At 35.3% G+C, this 12,559-nt stretch overlaps 1 protein-coding gene across 1 annotated transcript in view; it reads right to left on the bottom strand.

The window, feature by feature from the left end:
• Positions 1-11,938, bottom strand: part of LOC105481438 (immunoglobulin superfamily member 1) — a 50,889-nt gene extending 38,951 nt beyond the window's left edge. Inside the window, exon 1 of the mRNA XM_011741058.3 lies at positions 11,865-11,938. The gene's annotated coding sequence lies outside the window, so the exon portion shown is untranslated. The remainder of the gene's footprint in view (positions 1-11,864) is intronic.
• Between the last annotated feature and the right edge of the window lie 621 nt (positions 11,939-12,559).

The following is a 12,559-nucleotide window of genomic DNA, read 5'->3' as shown; positions in this document are numbered from 1 at the left end:
GTGAAATGACAGAACCAAGACACAAAAGCTGCAGATGTATTATTCCATTCAACTAAAATATTTAATAAAAAGATGAAATTTTTACAAACAGAAGGCAGCTGATCAGTAGCTATCTAGAGCTTTGGGTAAGCGCTAAGATTAACATTAAACAAATGCAAGAATACGTCTTAGAGAGATGAAAATACTTTAAAACTGAACAGTAGTGATGGCAGGATAACTCTGTAAATCTAATAAAATAATTGAATTGTTACACTTACAATGGGTGAATTTTATAGTGTGTAAATTAAATCTCAATAAAATTGTAAAAAGAAAAACAAGAGGATATTATGAATAAATTTATACCAACAAATTCAGCAGATTCCCTCAAAATAGAACTTACCAAAAACTAACTGAAAATGAAATGATATAAGAAAAACTAAATATTTCTAAAAGTGTTTTAAAAATTGAACTATCGAAAACTTGTCTATGGAGAAAATCCAGGCCCAGAGGGTTTTTACTGTGAATCCTATCAAAACATTAAAGAATGATATTTATACACTTTCACATAATAGAGGAAGAACACATACATCCAAACATTTTATGAAGGAAACATAACTTGAATACCAAGCTGCAAAGACATTACAAGTAAATGAAAATAACAGATACATATCTGTTATAAATATACATACAAAACTCTTTAACAAAATCTTATCAAATCAAAGCCAGCAAAATATACAGGATAATATACCATGACAGGTATGGTTTATCCTGAAAATGTTAGGTTCATTTAACATTTGAAAATCAACCATTTATTCACTACACTGAGAACAAAGAAGAAAACTATATAATCTCAATGAATGAAGACAGACACTTGACAACAGTTAACACCAATTCATTATAAATAGAAATAGAAGGAAACTTCCTCAATTTTATAAATTGGGTATCTATAATGAACCTACAGCTAACATCCTACTCATTGGTGAAATATAGAATACTTTGCCATTAATATTGGGAACAAGGCAAAGATACTTGCGCTCATGACTACAGTTCAACACTGCCTTGCAAGTTCTATTTCAATAAAGCAAGATAAAATATACAGGTCATAAACATTGAGAAGGAAGATACAAAATTGTCTTTATTTGCAGATGATATGATTATTTACCTAGAAAATCCTAAGCCAATATACAAAGTATCAATAGAACTAGTAGACGAATTTCACAATATTACAAGGTCACTACACACACACACACACATACACACAAAATTGATTTTTAAATTAAACTCTTCATCTTGAGATAATAGCAGATGTGAATGAAAGTTTAGGAAATAAAATGGGAAAATTCAATGTATACCTTACCAACTTTTCCAAATGGTAACATCTTTCAAATCTATAGAACAATGTCAAAATCAGAAGACTGACGTTGACGCAAAACAGTTCCATCTCCACAAGAATCAATCATTTTGCCCTTTTATAGTCATGCTCACTTTCATCCTAAATTTCCCATTCTTCATCCCTGGCAACCACTCATTGTTCTCCATTACTATAATTCTGCCATTTCAAGAGTGTTATATAAATGGAATCATACAATATGAGGCTTTTCATGATTGGCTTATTTCACTCAGCATAATTCCCTGGATATTCATCCAAATAGTTACACGTATCAATAATGTGTTCTTTTTATTGCTGAGTAGTATTCCATGGTATAAAGGTACCATGAATTGTTTATCCATTCATTCATTAAAGAACATTCGGGTTGTTTCCATTTTTGGGATGTTATAAATAAAGCTTCCACATGTTGGGCATCACTAATGTGAAAATCGGAAATCTGAATTTCTCCAAAATCTGAAACTTTTCGAACACCGACATGATGTCACAAGTGGAAAACTCCGCATTTGACAACTTTGCTTCCTGACTGTTCAATGTACACAGACTTTGTTTCATGTACAAAATTATTTAAAATATTACATAAAATTATGTTTAGCGTATGTGTATAAGGTGCATATGAAACAGAAATAAATTTTCATAAAGATATCTCATTATGTATATACAAATATTTCAAAATCTGAAAAATATGAAATCTGAAAAACTTCTGGTCTCAAGCATTTTGGATAATAAATACTCAACCTGTACATTCATGTTTAAGTTTTTGTGTGAGGACAACTTTTTGTTTATCTGTGATAAATGCCCCAAAATGCAATTGGGGGTTGTATGATAGTTGCATGTTTCGTTTTAGAAGAAATTGCTTGTTTGCCATAGTTGCTAGGCCCTTTGACATCCCCCTTACCAATGTAAGAGTCATGGGGTTGCTCTGCATTCTCATCACCACTTTGAGTTGTCACTATTTTTTATTCGGGCCATTCTGATAGGTGTGAAATGGTTTGCATTTGTGTCTCTCTAATGATTAACATAGGATTAACATAGGTTAACATCTTTAAAAGTGTTTATTTGCCATCTCCATATTCTCTTTGGCGAAATATGTGTTAATGTCTTTTGCACATTTTATAATTAGATGGATTTTTTACTATCATATTTCGGGTTTTTGTTTTTACTTCTAGGTGCTAGTTCTTCCTTAGATGTATATGTGGTTTGCAAATGGTTTCTCTCAGACTGTACCTTGTTTTCTTCATCCCCTTAACAATGATTTTTGCAGAGGGAATTTCAAAATGTTGATGATGTCCGATTTATCCATTTTTCTTCTATGGATCATGTTTTTGGTGTCAATTTTGAGAACAATTTTTCTAACTCTAGATCCTGAAGATTTTCCCCTACGTTTTTTTCTAGAAGTTTTTTATCTTTATATTTAATGTTTATATCAATGATCTATTTTTAGTTAATTTTTGTACGAGATGTGAGGTTTAGATGCAGGCTTTTTTTTTTTTTCTTTAGCTATGGATGTCCAGTTGTGCCAATACCACTTATTGGAAAGGGTATTCTTCCTTCTTTTGAATTACCTTCATACCTTTGTCAAAAATCAGTTGGCATATTTACATAGGTCTATTTCTGGGTTCTCCATTTTGTTCCATTGACCTATTTGCGTATCCCCCTTGCAAGGATACAATATTACCACATAAAAAAAAGCTATATTTTTATCTTGTACCCCCAAAATCTTTGGAAAATGAAATTAAAAAGCAATTCTATTTACAATAGCCTCAAAGTAATTTAATAAAGATATGCAAGTCCTCTACACCAAAAAGGACAAATATTCTTTAGAAAAATCAAAGAAGTGCGAAATAAATGGGGTAGATACATCATATTCATCGTTTAGGGAATTCTGTTGAGAAATCCTTTCTCCCAAACTTATCTGTATGTTCAACACAATCACAATCAAAATATCAGCAGCTTTATTAATAAAAAATTTAAAAGTTGATTATAACATTAATATGAAAATTCAAAAGACTTAGAAAAACCAAAGCAATGTTGAGAAAGAACATAGTTGAAAGACACACATCACTTGATGTAAACAATTAATATTAAGGTAATTAATCAAGACAGTGTGATACTCATCTAAGGAATGACAACTATATTATTAGAATAGGACACTCCAGAAAAAGTAGACCAAAACCTGTATAGTCATGTGATTTGTGACAAAGGTGTGAAAGCAATCCAGTGGGGAAAGGAATGTTTTTATTTTGTTTTGCCTTGATTTGCTTTTTTAACAGATGATTCTGGCATAACTACATATTTATATGGAAAACAATGAATCCCAAACCTTTTGTAACAGCATGGATAAAAATTCCATGTGTAAAAACAACCAATCTCAAACCTTTTGTCATAACATACACCATAATTAATTCTAGATGAATCATAGGCCTAAATGTAAATGCAAAATCATGAAGCTTTAAGAGAAAACATAAAATAATATTTTTATTATGTACATAGGCAGGAGTTTCTTATACAAATCACAAAAAACAATAATAATATAAAATTGATAAGACAGAGTCCATCAAAGTTAAAAGCTGCTGATCAAAAATATCATTCGGAATGGAAAGGTCACATACTGGGAGAAAATATTTGTAAAATTTATAGCTGACAAAAGACCCCTACTATTCAGGATACAAAAAGAACTTCTACAATTCAACAAAGAAAGGGGAAAAAAATTAAAACGTACAAAAGTTGTATAGCCAGTTTGGAAAACAACTTGGCAGTTTCTTAGAAAGCTAAACATAGAGTTACCATACAATCCAGCAATCCCACTTCTTGGCGTTTCCCAGGAGAATTGAAAATATGTGCACACACAAAAAAACTGTACATTACAGGTTAAAGTGGCCTTATTCATTATTTCCCCAATCTAGAAACAGACTAAATGTCTTTCAACGGTGAATGGATAAATGAACTGAATATTGCTCAGCAATCAAAAGGAACAAATAATTGATTCATGCAGCAATATGAATGAATCTTAAACGCATATTGCCAAGTGAAAGCGGCAATACTACAAAGACTACATATTGTACGAATCTATTTATATGATATTCTGTAAAAGGCAAAACTATAGGGACAGAAAACAGATCTGTGATTTACAGGAGTTGGGGGTGGGACAGGAATTGATTACTAAGAAACCACACAGGAACTTTCAGTGTGATGGAAACGCTCTGTGTGGTACTGTGGTTGTGGATACATGACTATGCATTTGTCAAAGCCCATGGTACTGTGCACCATGGAGAATGACCTGTTGTATGCAGATTTTAAAAAGCCATCCAAGATGGGCCAGGCATGGTGTCTCACGCCTGTAATCCCAGCACTCTGGGAGACTGAGGCGGGTGGATCACCTGAGGTCAGGAGTTCAAGACCAGCCTGGCCAACATGGTGAAACCCTGTCTCTACTAAAGATACAAAAATTAGCCAGGAATGGTGGTGGGTGCCTGTAATCCCAGCTACTGGGGAGGCTGAGGCAGGAGAATCGCTTGAATCCAGGAGGTGGAGGTTGCAGTGAGCTGAGATTGCACCATTGCCCTCCAGCTCAGGCCAACGAACAGCGAGACTCCATTTAAAAAAAAAAAAAAAAAGTCATTCAAGATGACTGGAGAACCCAGAATGGAATAAAGACTATGGCAAATGTATATAACTCTATTATAAATATGATATATCTTAATTGGAGAAGGTGGAGAGGGAAGAAGCTGACAATAACTTTGGGAAACTGGTTTGTCTTGATACTATTTTAAAGATAAAAACAAAAGTAACTACCTAAACACTGTAATCTAGTTAATAAACATATTTTTTATTGGTATGATTTAGCAATTCTGAAACTACACTATATGTATGCTAGGGTCGAAAAAACTAAGCAAGTGTATTATAAATGGTAAGAGTCAAGTTCCTCTATCAGAGAAAGAAGTAACAAATAAGCAATGAAAGTGTATTAGCCTTTTATTGCTGCTACAACAAATTACATTAACTTAGTGGCTTCAAATAATGCATTTTGTTTATAGTTCTATAGGGCTAGAATTCCAACATGGTTCTAAATGGGCTAAAATTAAAGTGTCAGCACATTGCATTCCATTCTGGCGGCTTTAAGGGATAATCTGTTTCCATGCCTTTCCCTGATTTTAGAGGTCACTCATATCCATTGACTTATGGCACCCTTTCTTTCTCTTCAAAGTCAGCAAAGTTTTATCTCTCTGTGTCTTTCTTGCATAGTAGCTGACTCCCTCTTTGGCCCTTGTCATCCACCATTAAGGACGCCCTTGTGATACATTGGGTCCATCCAGACAACCCAGAATAATCTCCATATTTTATGGTCAGCTGATTAGAAACAATTCCACCTGCAATCTTAATTTCTTTTTACAAGGTAAGGTAACACATTCACAGGTTTCAGGGATTAGGATGTGAACATCTTTTGAGGACCATTATTCTGCCTACTACTGGAGGAATAATAGAATAAACCCTGTATTATTGGATTAAAGTCAGAGATAGTAGTGTAAAATCATGTTTGTTTTAATATATACACAAGTAGATACAAAATAAAGTATAGATATGTGTATATATACATAGATTTCCTAGCTCTTGGCACATGGAAGTAGTAACACCTCAGCAGTAGCAAGCAAACTTAGGCCCAGATCTTGGTTTCTAAATACTGTCCTCTAATAAAAGCACTTAGGGTTTCTCAGAGAAATGATTTTAGGACTGAGGCAGGGAATATACAAAAGAGGCATGGATTAACTTACAGTGGCTGAAAGTGCTCAAAATGACAACTACAACCAAAGGGATAAGACGATGTCAAAAGGTTACAGTGCCCAAGCTGAAAGAGTCCTCAATGGTCAAACCTGAACAAATTGGAACAACAAACTAAATAATGATAGTATTGTATTTTAAACCAAAGGATAAATGAGTCCATACTGATATACATAAAAAATTGAATAAATAAATGGGGGAAGAAAAGATGATTCTCACTTATAGAAGAATTCCAGTTAATAATGGTAGGAGAAATGAAAGAAATAGAAAATCATCATTAGAATAGCAACATAATAATCTGTAGGCAAGCTCTATTAATAAATGCTAAAATTAGTGGGTGAAATTTTAAGGAGAAATAAGATATTTCCATTTCCCTCCCAAATAGTATGTATTTCTGTGGTTTTAAAAGGTGTGTTAATAAACTCTTTTGTACTTCTTCTAGGAGGTGGAGTTAAATTCTTCTCTGTATAAGCGTAGGCTAGACTTAGTGACTTGCTTCTAATGGCAAGAGTATGAACTGTTACTGAGTATGTATTATTTATGTACCGAACATATATATGTGTGTGTATATATGTATGTATGTGTGTGTATGTGTGTATATATATATATCACTGTGAAGAGTAGTTTCAAGTAAAAACACCTGTAAAACACTACCTTGACCAAGTGGCCAAGGTTAACATCACGAGTGAAAAATCTTATTTCCTGGTACTATATGCTGAGAAGGGCACTTCTACTTCTGTGATATTCTTCTTCTTAACATACAACCCTGGTCTAATCTTGAGAAAACATAAAAGTTAAATTGAGGGACATTCCATAAAATTATTGACCAATACTCTTCAAAAGAGTCAAATTTGTGAAAGCAAAGGAAAGACTGACGACAGTCACAGATTGGAGGAGACTAAGAAGCAATGATAAAAACAATGTGGCATCCTGGATTTGATACTGGGACAAAAAAAGTCAATTCATGGAAAAACTGGTAGAATCCTAATAAAGTCTGTAGTTAAGAGTCATGTGCCAAGGTTAATTTTTAGTAAAAGTAAGCATCGTGGTTATGTAACATGTTAACATTAGGGGAAACTGGGCGAAATTAGACTGAAACTTTCTGTAGTATTCTTACAATTCTTCTGTAAGTCTAAACTTACCTCAAATATTTTTAAGGGGGAAAAATGTGAACATACATTTTCACAAAGGCAAATACACGAATGGCCAGTACACACACAAAAAGTACTCGATATCATTTATTATCAGAGAAAAGCAAATTAAAACCACAACAAGATATCAATACACACCCACCTGAACACTGAAAATAAAGAAAACTGTCAACACTAAGTGTGGGCAAGGATGTGGAGCAATCAAAATTTTCCTACACTGTGGGAGTATAAAATGGCACAACAACTTTGAAAAATGTTCTGGCATTTCTTATAATACCAAATTATGACGAAGTAATTGCATGCCTTTATATTTAGTAAATAAAAAAAGTCAAAATAAAAAGTTGCACAGAAACATTCACAGAGGATTTCATCATAATGGCAAAAACTGGAAAGCAGTCTAAATGTCTATCAATATGAGAATAGATAAACAAATTTTGGTCTATTCATAAAATAATTGAATACTACGCACAATACTAAGGAACAAACTAAGACTACTTAGAATATTATGGATGAATCTCAAAAACATTATTTTCTGTGAAAGAAACCTTATTTATAAACATACTTACTCTCTTATTATCATATGAGGTTTCAGAACAGATAAGACTGATGTACTGTGGGAAAAAAATCAGAACATGTTTGCCTCTGGGGATATGGGGCAAGAATTGACTGGGTTGGGGAACGAGAGGACTCTGGGATGATAGTAACAATCTATATTTTGAAAGGTATTTAGGACACACATATATGCATTTGTCTAAACTCTGCAAATGTGGATTTAATGCTTTTGCATTTTATTGTAAGTAAATTTTACATCAAAAGAAAATCTATAAGCAACGATTTAATTCTAGTTAATTATACAAATTATCAAAGATTTAGTGAGAAGTATATTGATGTTTGCAATTCACTCTGAAATGCACCAAAAAATAAAATGGATTCATGGATGGAGAGAAGGATGGCTGGAATGATAAATAATTGATAAAACAACTGCAGTAAAACGTTAATGGTAGAATTGAGGTTGTATACTTATAGTTGTTTATTTTAAGTTATTTTCAACTTTTTTTTCTGAAAGTTATTAAGATCTTTGTTTAAAAATTGGAAATAACATATTTACAAATTAACCATTTTAATTGAATCATATCCATGGAGTATGAAAGAACGATTTTTTTAAAAAACAGAGTATGTTTTGGAAAAATTTGTATTAAAACAGATTAAAATTTTTTTATGTGGCACTTAAAAGCTGATCAAGATTGAATCAAGAAAACAGATAAGCCATGATGTATTTACTAGCTGGGTGCCAAAGCCTTGGTGGTGGAGTGACTGATGGGGAGAGGGCTTAAAGGTGGTAGAAACTTAAATAGTAGCTGTAGGCATTATGGCTATTAGACAACATTCAATTGTCACCAAACTACTGCTATGTACAGGCCATTTGACCTATCTTGAGGAAGAAATGCCTTCTTGGGCTAAAAACTGAATGGGTAGGATCAGTGAGAGTGCTGAACTAGAAACAGATATTCAAGAGGCAGGAGTAGGACTAGAGTAGCAAACAAGACAGAAATGGCTGTAGTTGGTTGCTATCACCATCAGCATCTCTACACTGTGTCTCAGAGTCCTAAGAAGGCCATCAGAAGCATTGGGGTATATTTTGGTTGTCACAACGCTTGGGAGATGCTATTGACACTAAGTGGATGGAGACCAGTGATGCTAGCTGTCCTGAATGTCTGGGATAATCGCATGTAATGAAGAGCTGTTCTCCTACACAGCTTTCAAATATTCCAGTGAGCTTTAATAATGTGAGAAAATGGTTTATAGTTATCTGAATTTTGTCTCAACAGTAGCTTTTATCCTACTGTTTCCTGTATCTCTCTCTGCCTTGCATGTTTTCTCATCTTTTATGTGATGCCTCCCAATCCTTCTACTTTTCTTAAATATGAACTTACTCAGTATAAGTTGGTGCAATCATGTATTTCATTATGTTGTCTGATAGAGTCGTGCCCTTGCATTTATATACTGAAATACATATCATTTTATTGTAAATTACTTTCCTTTCGTTCCTCATTTATATTTCAGTTAGGTTACTGTACTGATTTTTTTGAAATTATGTATGTAGATAGGTTATATTATCTATGTACTTCATTTAAGGATAGTGAAGAGGGAGTCACAAAATATTTGTTATTAAGAGGGAGTATTAGGTCTCACAGGAATGAGAACCAGTGATCTAGAGCTAAGAATGAAAGATAAATATGGATAATAAGTGAGGCTTGAGGTTGTTGAAATCCTGACTCATTATTACCATAGTAGGAGGAAAAAATCTTCAGTACGAGTGAGCCACTGGAGCAGAAAGTTTCTGCCTGAGAAAAATCATTACCAGTGTGTGTCAGGCCCTTTTCATCAGTGTGTCATTTTATCTTCACAACAATCCTGTAATATATGTTCTATTATTATCCCCATTTTTCAGATGATAATTGGACCTCAGAAAGATGAAGTCAGTTTCCCAAGTTCTCTTAGTCTCTGAGTGGCAGAGCCTAGAGTGGAACTCAAGTCTGTCTGATACCGAAGCCCTATGCTTTCTATTATCCTACTCAGCCTCTACAAAAGCAAGCTAGGGAAGAAAGTGCCAGATGTTCCCTTCCCTCTACAGAAGCAGCAGTCTGTGAGGATCCATGAGTGCTAATCTTTCAGCATGTATGGAGTGCTTCAAGCTGTGCTAGGAAATCAGAAAAAAAAATAACACAGAAGTCCCTTGCCCTCAATGAATTTCTTGTCTAACTGGATATATAAGATGTATAGGTATAGTGTTAACTTAGAGGATGAAGAGAAAATGGTGATAGCTGAAGAAACAGCAAGGAAAGTGTGTGTGTGTGTGTGTGTGTGTGTGTGTGTCCGATTGTGTCTCATGTATGTCTAAAGGAAACCTCCACAAATATTTACTGAGTGCCTACCATGCGCATGGCAAAAAGCAGAGAAAGAAATTGAACGCATGGTGAAATGCTGGGACATCAAACCAGTCTTTGAGATGGTGGGAGGGGAAGAGACCAGGGCACAGAGGAAAGGACATGTCTGCTTGTCAGAGGCCAGGGCCCACAGGAGAAGGGGCCTACAACATGAAAGAAATTTGAAAGACCAGCTAGGGAGGCATTAGCCAGACCTGCTGTGCAAAATCCAGGATGAGGTTATTCTTTTCCATTGAGTAAGAGTCGAGAGCGGAGGAGGTAAGTTGAGAGGCCATGGAGACCAGAAAAGGTTTGGGACATGCTGTGGGCATGAATACAACCAAAGAATCAACAATAAATGAATAAAAGATTGTGGAGCTGCCTGCAGGGCTCCGGGGAAGTTAAGCTGCTGGGATTTATGCATTGGTTGATTATCCACTTTGTGCGCCACCCATAGTAAATATTCAACCCCAGGCAGCCGCCTCTGCACCTTCCCCACTCTTGGCCTGCTAGCCAATGTTCTGTCTCATTTATTTCTAACTTGTGAGCAATCTAAGCAACAGATTATAAAGACAGAGCATACACACATAGGGTTTGCTGTTATAATCAAAATTTACAACAAAATTAATCTGACACATATTTAATGATATGCATAATTGTTATTGTGCTGGGTGGCAATTAGGCATAAATTGTAAACAGTTCACATAAATGCCTGTAATTAGAATTACTTCCACACAGTTAAACCAAATTCTTAGTTTCTTTCCTGAGTTTGTCAGCCCTTGTATATCCCTCATCTGCATCCACGTCAGCAGTGCACATACTGAGTTGGTGTGAATCATCGCCTTCTTCAAGCACTTGTTACAATTAGAGAACAAAATCTGGGGTCTTTTTGCTCAACAGTTACCTCTGGCTGCTACCCACAGAGCCCTCTCACCTTAAGTGGCCATGAACAGCCAGCCCTCTCTCGTGGTATCCTCTGCCTACTCAGGGGGTGCTGCCTGTCCTCTCCAGAGGGATTTCAGGTGGGGACAGTGAGGAAAACCCTGGGTAGTGATGGCAACACAAGGGAGAAAATGAGCTCTGAATTTCTGGGGGCAAGTGGATCACAGGGTAAGAAAATGACCGAATTCAGCATATAACCCTCTTCCCCCTGTTCCTGATCCTATGAAATGACTAATACAGTCATCTTCACGAATGTCTTTCAAGGGATACATTCTCACTTAAAAGAAAACTCCATTTCATCCTAACCCTCAAAACATCCCTCCCTCCATTCCGATGAGGCTGTTTCCTGAAACGCCTTTAAACTCCAGATAGGTGCTGCTTTTACTTTGCCATTAAAAATAAATAATTTTTAAAATCCCGAGGGAGCCAGCATATCAATAGGAATACATACCTAAACTTTAGAGTCAGATAGATCTAGACGCCACAACTTGCTAGCAGTACAATTTTGGTATTTACCCTTTCTAAACCTCAATTTCCTCATCTGTAAAATGGTGATTATAATAGTGTCTATTTCATACAGCCATTGTGAAGATTTTATAAGATCACGTATATAAAACATTAGTACACAGCCTGGAGCATAGTAAAATTTCATTAACTGTTGGATGCATTTATTACTATTGTAGCAATTGTTGCTTTTACCTTTAGCCTTAGGTTCCTCATTATTTTGATGGTCCCTGCATTTGTTTTCTTCTGTAGGAAGCAGAACTGCAGGAAATGTATGAAACGCTAGTGCTGAAATCTGGATGGTGAAGCCACCAATGACCTTAAATCAAATGGAACAACACAGATGGCTCAGACTCTCATCTATATTCGTATTTGTTAGAGGAAGGTTGATGCTGACCTGGAACATGGCAAGACCTGGCATTAAGAGGAAACGGAAGCCAGGTCAGATGAAAATGATCATTAGAAACATTCATTTCATCACCAAAAATGTATTAACAGAACCTCAGTGCCTTACCGATATAAGTTATTTAGGCAAGATATTTTAGAATGGAAGAGAGAACACGTGAGTTAACGTGTGCAACAGCATGACAAGGGCACTAATGGAGGAGTATCCTCAATACAGTGGTAACACCCAGGATGGAGGAAGTACTCCATTCTGCTTGGGTGGTTCAGGGAAGCTTCTCTTTAGAGAAGCAAGTTTCGAAGTGAGTGTAGAAATACACTAAATTGTATAACATTCTTTTAAGCCAGTGTTTGTCAAGAGGCATTTTCTCATACAGCTGAATTTTCTGAACTTACCTTGTGCCTCCTCAAATGACATGGTTTTCGTGGCCACTATCCCGCTTACCATTCCTCCATAACAAGCCCCAAAATTAGTGGAATAAAACAAT

This window comes from Macaca nemestrina, chromosome X, assembly GCF_043159975.1.
Source record: "Macaca nemestrina isolate mMacNem1 chromosome X, mMacNem.hap1, whole genome shotgun sequence".
Lineage (NCBI taxonomy): Eukaryota > Metazoa > Chordata > Mammalia > Primates > Cercopithecidae > Macaca > Macaca nemestrina.
The sequence above is the reverse complement of the archived record's forward strand: the minus strand, read 5'-3'. Positions and strand labels throughout refer to the sequence as shown.